Below are 9,520 nucleotides of genomic sequence, written 5' to 3'. Positions count from 1 at the left end.
GCATAAATTCTTCAGTGATCAGCCTTCTTTATGGTCCAGCTCTCACTTCCATATATCACTACGGGGAAAACCATAGCTTTAACTACACAGGCCTTTGTTGGCAAGGTGATGTCTCGGCTTTTTAAGATGCTGTCTAGGTTTGTCATTGCTTTTCTCCCAAGAAGCAGGCGTCTTTTAATTTCATGACTGCTATCACCATATGCAGTAATCATGGAGCCCAAGAAAGTAAAATCTCTCACTGCCTCCATTTCTTCCCCTTCTATTTGCCAGGAGGTGATGGGCCCAGTGGCCATGATCTTCATTTTTTGATGTTGAGCTTCAGACCATATTTTGCGCTCTCCTCTTTCACCCTCATTAAACGGTTCTTTAATTCCTCCTCACTTTCTGCCATCAAGGTTGTGTCATCTGCATATCTGAGGTTGTTGATATTTCTTCCGGCCATCTTAATTCCGGCTTGGGATTCATCCAGCCCAGCCTTTTGCATGATAAATTTTGCATATGAGTTAAATAAGCAGGGAGATAATATACAGCCTTGTCATACTCCTTTCCAAATTTTGAACCAATCAGTTGTTCCATATCCAGTTCTAAGTGTAGCTTCTTGTCCTACATAGAGATTTCTCAGGAGAGAGATGAGGTGATCAGGCACACCCATTTCTTTAAGAACTTGCCATTGTTTGCTGTGGTAGTAACACCAATAGATACGGAATCAAACAAGCAAAGACCATGTTTCTTTTTATTATGCAGTTTTTAATTGTGTTCTATAGTGAGTTCTGCATTGATCACCTTTTTTCTGGGCCATGCTGTAGGTTCTGGACCCCCTCCATACAGACTTAAGTTGTAAACAGGTGAATAAATCATATTTCTAAAAGCCAAAATGTACCTTCAGAACTGAGGGTCAGATTTGGCAATATTTCAGTGATGGTGAAATCTTCTTATGGATGATGGAATAAAATCACTATTTTATTTTTCTTAAAAACCCGCATGATGGGGAAAGTGTACATAAAACCTTGTGCACCACAAAAACAAGCACATTATGTAAAATGCATCTAAAAATGTGAAGATCAGGAGAAAAGCACACTGAAAAGTTTCTTTTTTGGTAGGTATTGCAATTGCAGTCCAACCACAAGAGGTTGCATCAAACTGCATTACAGCAAAACTCTTTCACTTCCTTTCCATTTAGGTGTTGTGAAGTTGAGATTACAGGAAATCTGCTAATTGTTATGGAAATAAAACAGCAGGGCCTGAAGCACAGGACAGATTGTGAACATATGAGAAAGGTGGTTCTGCGGGTAAATCTTAGGAAGAGAAATAAATAGCTTAGGATGAGTTAAGAGAAAAGGGTCTGGAGGGTTCAGATACTGAGTTACTGGAAAAACCTGTTTGCAGCTTTCTCCACCCAGATGAGCAAATGTTTGTTTCAACATCTCTTTGGCACAGGAACGCTATAAGTAGAGAGAACCTCCTTGTTCCATCCAAACTTGACTTTCTTCTGCCTTGGAGCATCTTCCCTTGGGCAGAGATCTGAGAGACAAATCCAGCCATGAGGTTCCTTTACCTGAGCTTTGCTCTGGTCTTCATCCTCTTCCACGTTGTTGCAGGTAAGAGCTCAGGTGGGGGAGAATCTGCTGCAAATGCAGAAGGTCTCAGGTTCAACTGCAGGTGTTTCTGCAAAGTGCTGGGTTTCCCCCCTGCCAGAAACCCTGGAGATCTGCTGCCTCTCTGTGTAGACAATTCTGAACTACTGTGACTGGGTATGACAGAGCTACGTATCCTATCTGGCTGCCAAAATAGTGAAGAAGAAAAGTGTATCATAATAAAACTGAATTTGAATAATTGACGTTTGCGAAAGCATCAGCGTTCAGGCTACAGACTGAGGCACACTCCAGGTTCCATCGTGGTCATTTATATTGTTCAGGCAGGTAGCCGTGTTGGTCTGACACAGTTGAAATATCACCTTAGAGACCATCTAAGTTTGTTCTGGGTATAAGCTTTTGTGTGCATGCACACTTCTTCAGATACAGATATATTGTTGTGAGTTTGGAGGGGTTAGTGTGCATGATGCCCAAGTCCCATCTAAATCCTGGATTCAACAAGGGTAAAAATATAATGGAGGATTTCATTGTTGAACTAGCCAGACAAGCTTCTTTGTGAGAAAATGGCCACCATATTTGGCACCTAAAACCCAATGAGTATAACCCAGGCATGTCCAAAGTCCGTTTCAGGGGCCTAACCCAGCCTGCTGATCAATTTATTCCATCCCCCATGGCAGCATAATAAAAGTTCAACAACTCCAGGAGAAACTCAATGAGAGGCCTGAGCTTGCTTTTGCTAGGTAATCTCACTTATATTAAGTCCAATTTGTGACAAACAAGCTCTCATCTCATCAACACAAAGGAGCCTTTCTCTTTTCTGATTTTGATGCTATACTACACTGAAATATCTAAGTGTTTCTTTCCCTGTACTTGAATCTCACAGCCACACAACCCATTGTTTCCTGACACACCATTCCTTTGAGAACCACTGATATCGATGTTAAATGGCAAAGGGGGCAGAATCTGTTGCTCACCTTGTGATCTGCTGCAAGTGAAAGGTGGCAGGGAAATTTGAGTGTATCTGTTGGGCAGAGATAGCCTGCTTTTGAGCTCAGAAACCAACCTCACACATTTCTACAGTTCAGGCCTTACAAAGTGCAAGAACTTGAAAGGGTCAGCCCTGAATCTTACTCCCTTCTGGTCATTGGTTTTTGGGCCTCCCTGATCCAGAGCCAGATTATTGGTCCAATGCACCCTCAAGGATCTAGATCAAATAGAAATCCAAGCTTGTCATTAAACTGCTCCAGGTGCTTAAACCTGTCCTCTAGGTGAGTATTGCAGCCTCTCCATTTGCAACAACCCTAGACAGCCAGTGCAAGAGAAAAATCCTGCCACATCTTCCAGTCCCTAAAACCCACTGCTCCACACACGCATCAGAAGAAAAGAGCCATGCAGTTCTGCAGCAGCCATCCTAGATGATCCTTTGATGCAAGCAGTGCAGGAAAGATGGAGCTCCTAATGGACCGCTCCACCAGACTGTCTCTTAGGGAGAGATAGGAAGCAGGGCTCAAGGCTTCCGCTTTTGCCGAAAATCAGGGAAATCTGTTAATTGATATGGAAAGAGAACAGGATGAGAAAGATTGTTCTGCAGATCAATCTTGGAATGGTCTGCAAGATGAGTAAATTGCCTAGGGTGAGTTAAGAAAAAATGGCCTGGATGGTTCAGATGCTGACAGCTACAGGAAATACCTTCTTGCAGACACATTGACAACACCACTGGGGAGATTGCAGAAAATACCACTCCCAGAGAGGGCACAAATGGCAAGGTATTTCTGAAGCTCAGAACAGCTGTAATTCTGATTGGCAGATGTTGAAAGCAAAGGGGAACCTTCAGAAGAATGGAATGAAGGCTGACTCAGTCACCAGTTATGTGGGTCTGTGGGTGCATTATCTGCTATTTTTTCTCCCCTTCCATTAGCAACCTGTAAAATTTAGGTAGCAGCTGTGCTGAAAAGATCTCAGGAACAGTAATAATAATAAACACAATTTTATGATTTATACGCCGCCCAAGTGGCTGGGTGCAGCTGAGTCTCAGCACCCTTACAAGGTTCAGGAATCAGCTGGAGTGTTTGCAGAGAAGGAGGACCGATCTGACCCTTGCTAATGTTGGCCAATGAAATAGTAGTTAGCAGGTTGAGAGGCAGCAGAAGCCTGTTAAATTTGGTCTTCCCATTAAATACGCAGGGTTCTAGTTTGGAAAAAAAGTAGTTGGCAACCCTTTTGCCCCCTTTAAACAAATTTATTTCCCATCTTTTTTACACAGGGCAACATGGCTGTGAACTAGTAGGAGGAACTTGCCAATTCCCAGCAACTACAAACTGTACCAATGGAGAAATTAGAGGGGTCTCCTGTGGCAGCAACGGAACCTGCTGCTTGGGTAAGTGATATCCATTGAGTTGTTTTCTTTTCGCGAAAGAGATAAATATGCAGTAAATAAATATATATAAAAACAAAAAGGCAAAGGTAAAGGACCCCTGACAGTTAAGTCCAGTCGTGAACAACTCTGGGGTTGGGTGCTCAGCTCGCTTTACTGGCTGAGGGAGCCCTCGTCTGTCTGCAGACAGTATTTCCAGGTCATGTGGCCAGCATGACTAAGCTGCTTCTTCCAACTATTCTTCCAGCATGACTAAGCTGCAAAACCAGAGCAGTGCACGGAAACGCCATTTACCTTCCTGCTGCTGCAGTACCTATTTATCTACTTGCACTTTGACATGCTTTCAAACTGCTAGGTGGGCAGGAGCTGGGACCGAGCAACGGGAGCTCAACCCATCGTGGGGATCCGAATGACGACCTTCCGGATGGCAAGCCCATGAACACCGGTAAGATGCCCCCCATATCAACCATTCTATGTAACATTGATGATGTTGACCGGAGCATCAGTCAAATCAGGACTTCCCATGCCTGACAATCCAAATCTGTAAAACTCCACCATGAGGTCACCAGCTGACCTCGGGTTAACCACTCTTTCACTCTCAGCCTCGACCTCCCCACCGGTATTATGGGACATAATAATACTGACTTGCTGTTACAGTAGGCATTCAATATTTATTTATTTATTTACTCATTGCATTTATATCCCACCTTTTTCTCCATGGAGGTCAAGGTGGCTTCTATGGCTCTTCCTAATTTAATCCTCACAACATCCCTGCGAGGCAGATTAGGCTCAGAGTGAGTGACTGGCCCAAGACCACCCAGGGAGCCACATGATGAGGCTAGATTTGAAGGCTGGTCTCCCATTTCCTAGTCTAGGAACTCAGGCTACTACCTTGAATGTGCTCTTCCAATGCTCAAAACAAAATGTCCATGAAATTAATGTTTCTGTTTTGTACAAGAAGTCCTCTCAAATAATGACAATTTACTCCCCTCTCTTTTGCACAGATTTACCTCCATTTTGTAGACTCTCGGGAGGATATTGCCAGGCCCCAAGGACTGTGAACTGTCCCTTTGGAGAGAATAGATTGGCCTTCTGTGGCCCTAATGCACGCTGCTGTAGGAGTAAGTCATACCCATGAGTTGGTGGTCCCACTCACTTGTGAACGTTCGTTCATTTTCAATCCTGATTTCCTGATTCTTGTTTCACAGGAGGAAGCAGAAGCGGGGCTTTCCTTGTGCTAAAGGAAATAGTCACGGATCAGTTTATGGATCAGATAGGCTGATGATACACACAGGGCATATTAACTCTATATTTAGAAGCACAAAGTTAGATTCAGTTCTGATGCAGTACTTCTAGGTTCTGCATCTTCTTTTAAGCATTAGGGCCTCAAGGTTTTCCTCTGTCCACAGGGAATTTTGATACCGCCGGTGTTCATATGGATGCAAACTGTGCAGGCTGCACTTGCTATGGGCATGAAAACTGGCAAACTCAAAAGAGTTAGCAAACTCAAAAGAGTTTGCTAACTTAGCTGTTGCATGTGTTGCTGTTGTAAACAACCGAGGACAGGTTGAAGCAGTGTCTAAGTCAGAGACAAAGACACAACAGAGAGTTGCTAGCCAAGGTAATGCAGATGCACTCATTCCTTGGAAGCCAGTCGACCAGAGAGGTACACTGGGGAAACCAGTGGCGGGGAGTTCCAAGGGTGGAACTGAAACAACAGGGGAGTGTTATATGTATAACAACTGTTTGTTTTCTTCTCTGGATCAAGCTTTGCTCGCAACAACACGCATTGATTCTTTTGGGGGAGTATGTTACGAAAAAGGAGCAATGCAGATGCGAGCTCCAGATGGCTGGAATGCCAGACAGGATGTTTATGCTTGTGACTGTACCGTGGGAACAAAGGGGCAGTCTATTCACTGTTCTGAGCACCGGATGTTAGCTCAGAGTGTCATCTGACCTGTACTGGACGTACATGGGTGGAGTCAGTGTGACTCTTCTGATGGAGTCTGAAGGGTGCAGTCACGATTCTATGTACTGCTGAATGACAGGAATAAAAAGACATGTAAATAGACTCCTGTCTGTCTCATTTCCCCTCCTGGGGGGAAAGCAAGGAGAGAGAAGCAGAGGGTGTGTTCTTCTCACGTCTAATGAGGAGAATCGCCGATTTACGACCTAGTCTGCCGGGAGACGCAGACGGAAGGTAAACAAGTATCTCACTCAGTTCGCCTCGGGGGAGGCCAGCTACTTCTGGCTGTGAGCTGAGATACTGACAGTTCTGATCTAACTCTCCAAAAGTTTAAGATAGTGCTCAGTAAGTGAAGATGAGTCAGTTGTCTGCTGCTGCTGAAAGAACACAAGTGTGATTTGGCCACAAAGAGTACCGCTTAATCTTCACCAGACCTCACCTGAAGTGGAAGACTACACCATAAAATACAGCAGAATAGGAGATAGAAACCTTATGGTCCCAAGGGACCTGAACCAGGGGTGCACCCATCACTAAGGAATACTAGGAAGGCCAAGATGGTGATAGAAATTGCTGTATTTTAGAAATCTTTGAGAAATAAATAGTTTTCTCATCTCCAGCAACTGCAATCTGAGGATGGAGATGAGAAATAATTTCATAGATCCATTCTTGTCTGTGGGCAGTTCTGAACCCAGATTTTAAGAAGGCAAACTACTGATCTGTGTGTCTCCCAAGGCAGTTGAAATTTAAGCCTCCGAAAACTTGTTTTTGTTTTGTTTTTGCAATAGAGAAAAAGAGGCAGGAAATGAATGAATGAATGAATGAATGAATGAATGAATGAATGAGGTCCCTCCAAACTCGACCATACTATGTAAAATTGATGATGTTGACCGGAGCATCAGTCAAATCAGGACTTCCCATGCCTGACAATGTAGTCCAGTGAGATTCCACCATGAGCTCCACAGCTGGCTTTTTAGCAAACCACGCTTTCACTCTGAGCCTCGATCTCTCCGTCAGTATTATGGGACATAATAATACTGACTTGCTGTTACAGAAGGCTTTGAATATTTATTTACTCATTGCATTTATCTCCCACCTTTTTCTCCATGGACCTCAAGGTGCCTTCTGTGGTTCTTGCTAATTTAATCATTACAACAACCCTGAGAGGCCCAAGGCCACTATGTGAGCCTCATGATGAGGCTGTATTTGAAGGCTGGTCTCCCATTTCCTGGTCCAGGACCTCAGGCTCTCATACTTGGAAGTGCTATTCCAATACTCGAAACAAAACATCAGTCAAATGAATGTTTATGTTTTGCACAAGGAGTCCTTTCAAATAACGAAAATCTACTTCCCTCTCTTTTGCACAGATAAACGTACATTGTGTACATTCTTGGGAGGATTTTGCGAGGCCCCAAGGACTGCGAACTGCACTTTTGGAGAGATTACAAACGTCTCCTGTGGTCCGAATGCACGCTGCTGTAGGAGTAAGTGATACCCATGATTGGTCCCACTCACATGTGAATGTTTGCTCATTTTTAATCCTGATTTCCTGATCTACACTCTACATCTTCACTGGAGGAAGCAGGGCTATGTTTGTGCTAAAGGAAATAATCACTGAACAGTTTGTGGATCAGAGTAGCTGATAATACGCTCAGGGCATATTAATTCTATTTTTAGAAGTAGAAAGTTGGATTCAGTCTTGATGCAGCACTTCTAGGTTCTGCATCTTCTTTTAAGCAACAAAGATTCCCACTTCATTCTGCACTCACCAGAACTCACCTGAAGTACAAAAATAATGTTGACCGGAGCATCAGTCAAATCAGGACTTCCCATGCCTGACAATCCAAGTCTGTGAGACTCCACCATGAGCTCACCAGCTGGCCTACAGATAACCACACTTTCACTCTCAGCCTCGATCTCCCCATCGGCATTATGGGACATGGTAATACTGACTTGCTGTTACAGAAGGGCTTTGAATATTTGTTTGTTTGTTTGTTTGTTGCATTTATGTCCCACCTTTTCCCTCATGGAGCTCAAGGTGCCTTCTGTGGTTCTTCCTAATTTAATCCTCACAACAACCCTGCGAGGCAGATCAGGCTAAAAGTGAGTGACTGGCCCAAGGCCACTCTGTGAGCCTCATGATGAGGCTGGATTTGAAGGCTGGTCTCCCATTTCCTAGTCCAGGACCTCAGGCTCTCATACTTGGAAGTCCTCTTCCAAGGCTCAAAACAAAACGCCCGTCAAATTAACGTTTCTGTATTGCACAAGGAGTTCTCTCAAATGATGAAAATCAACTTCCCTCTCTTTTGCACAGATGAACCTCCATTGTGTACACTCCTGGGAGGATTTTGCCAGGCCCCAAGGACTGCGAACTGTACCTATGAAGAGATTACAAACGTCTCCTGTGGCCCTAATGCACGCTGCTGTAGGAGTAAGTGATACCCATGAGTTGGTCCCACTCACATGTGAATGTTTCCTCATTTTTCATCCTGTTTTCCTGATCTACACTCCGCATCTTCACTGGAGGAAGCAGAAGCAGGGCTTTTCTTGTGCTAAAGGGAATAGTGGTCAATCACTTTATAAATCAGGACATATTAACCCTATTTTTATATGTCTAAATTTGGATTCAGTTTTGATGCAGCACTTCTATAGCAATAGTGCCACTGTATTCTGCTCTGGTCAGACCTCACCTGGAGTACTGTGTCCAGTTCTGGGCACCACAGTTCAAGAAGGACACTGACAAACTGGAACGTGTCCAGAGGAGGGCAACCAAAATGGTCAAAGGCCTGGAAACTATGCCTTATGAGGAATGGCTAAGGGAGCTGGGCATGTTTAGCCTGGAGAAGAGGAGGTTAAGGGGTGATATGATAGCCATGTTCAAATATATAAAAGGATGTCACATAGAGGAGGGAGAAAGGTGGTTTTCTGCAGCTCCAGAGAAGCGGACACGGAGCAATGGATCCAAACTACAAGAAAGAAGATTCCACCTAAACATTAGGAAGAACTTCCTGACAGTAAGAGCTGTTCGACAGTGGAATTTGCTGCCAAGGAGTGTGATGGAGTCTCCTTCTTTGGAGGTCTTTAAGCAGAGGCTTGACAACCATATGTCAGGAGTGCTCTGATGGTGTTTCCTGCTTGGCAGGGGGTTGGACTCGATGGCCCTTGTGGTCTATTCCAACTCTATGATTCTATGATTCTAGGTTCTGCATCTTCTTTTAAGCATTAGAGCCTCAAGGTTTTCCTCTGTGCACAGGGAATTTTGATACCACAGATATTTCGTATGGGTACAAACTGTGCAGGCTTTACTTCCCATGGGCAGTAAAAACTGGTGGCTCTTATCTAACTTTCCAAAATGTTAAGACAACACTCAGTAAATGAGGATGAAGCGGCCGTCTGCTGCTGCTGCAAGAACACATATGTGATTTGGCAACAAAGAGTCCCACTTCATTCTGCACTCACCAGACCTCACCTGAAGTACCAAAATACATCACAATATCCAGTAGAACCGGAGCTAGAAACCTCATGGTCCCTAAGGACCTGAACCAGGGGAGGAATTATTGAATGCCAACAAGGTGATAGTTACAGGTAGGT

At 44.1% G+C, this 9,520-nt stretch overlaps 1 long non-coding RNA gene across 1 annotated transcript; it reads left to right on the top strand.

Moving 5' to 3' along the window:
* The first annotated feature begins 1,488 nt into the window (after nucleotides 1-1,488).
* Nucleotides 1,489-4,411, top strand: LOC144327143 (uncharacterized). The gene is made up of 3 exons (XR_013392047.1): nucleotides 1,489-1,598; nucleotides 3,856-3,969; nucleotides 4,322-4,411. It is a non-coding gene; the product is annotated as an uncharacterized LOC144327143 (long non-coding RNA).
* Nucleotides 4,412-9,520: the final 5,109 nt, after the last annotated feature.

This window comes from Podarcis muralis, chromosome 3 (genome assembly GCF_964188315.1).
Source record: "Podarcis muralis chromosome 3, rPodMur119.hap1.1, whole genome shotgun sequence".
NCBI lineage: Eukaryota > Metazoa > Chordata > Lepidosauria > Squamata > Lacertidae > Podarcis > Podarcis muralis.
The sequence above is the reverse complement of the archived record's forward strand: the minus strand, read 5'-3'. Positions and strand labels throughout refer to the sequence as shown.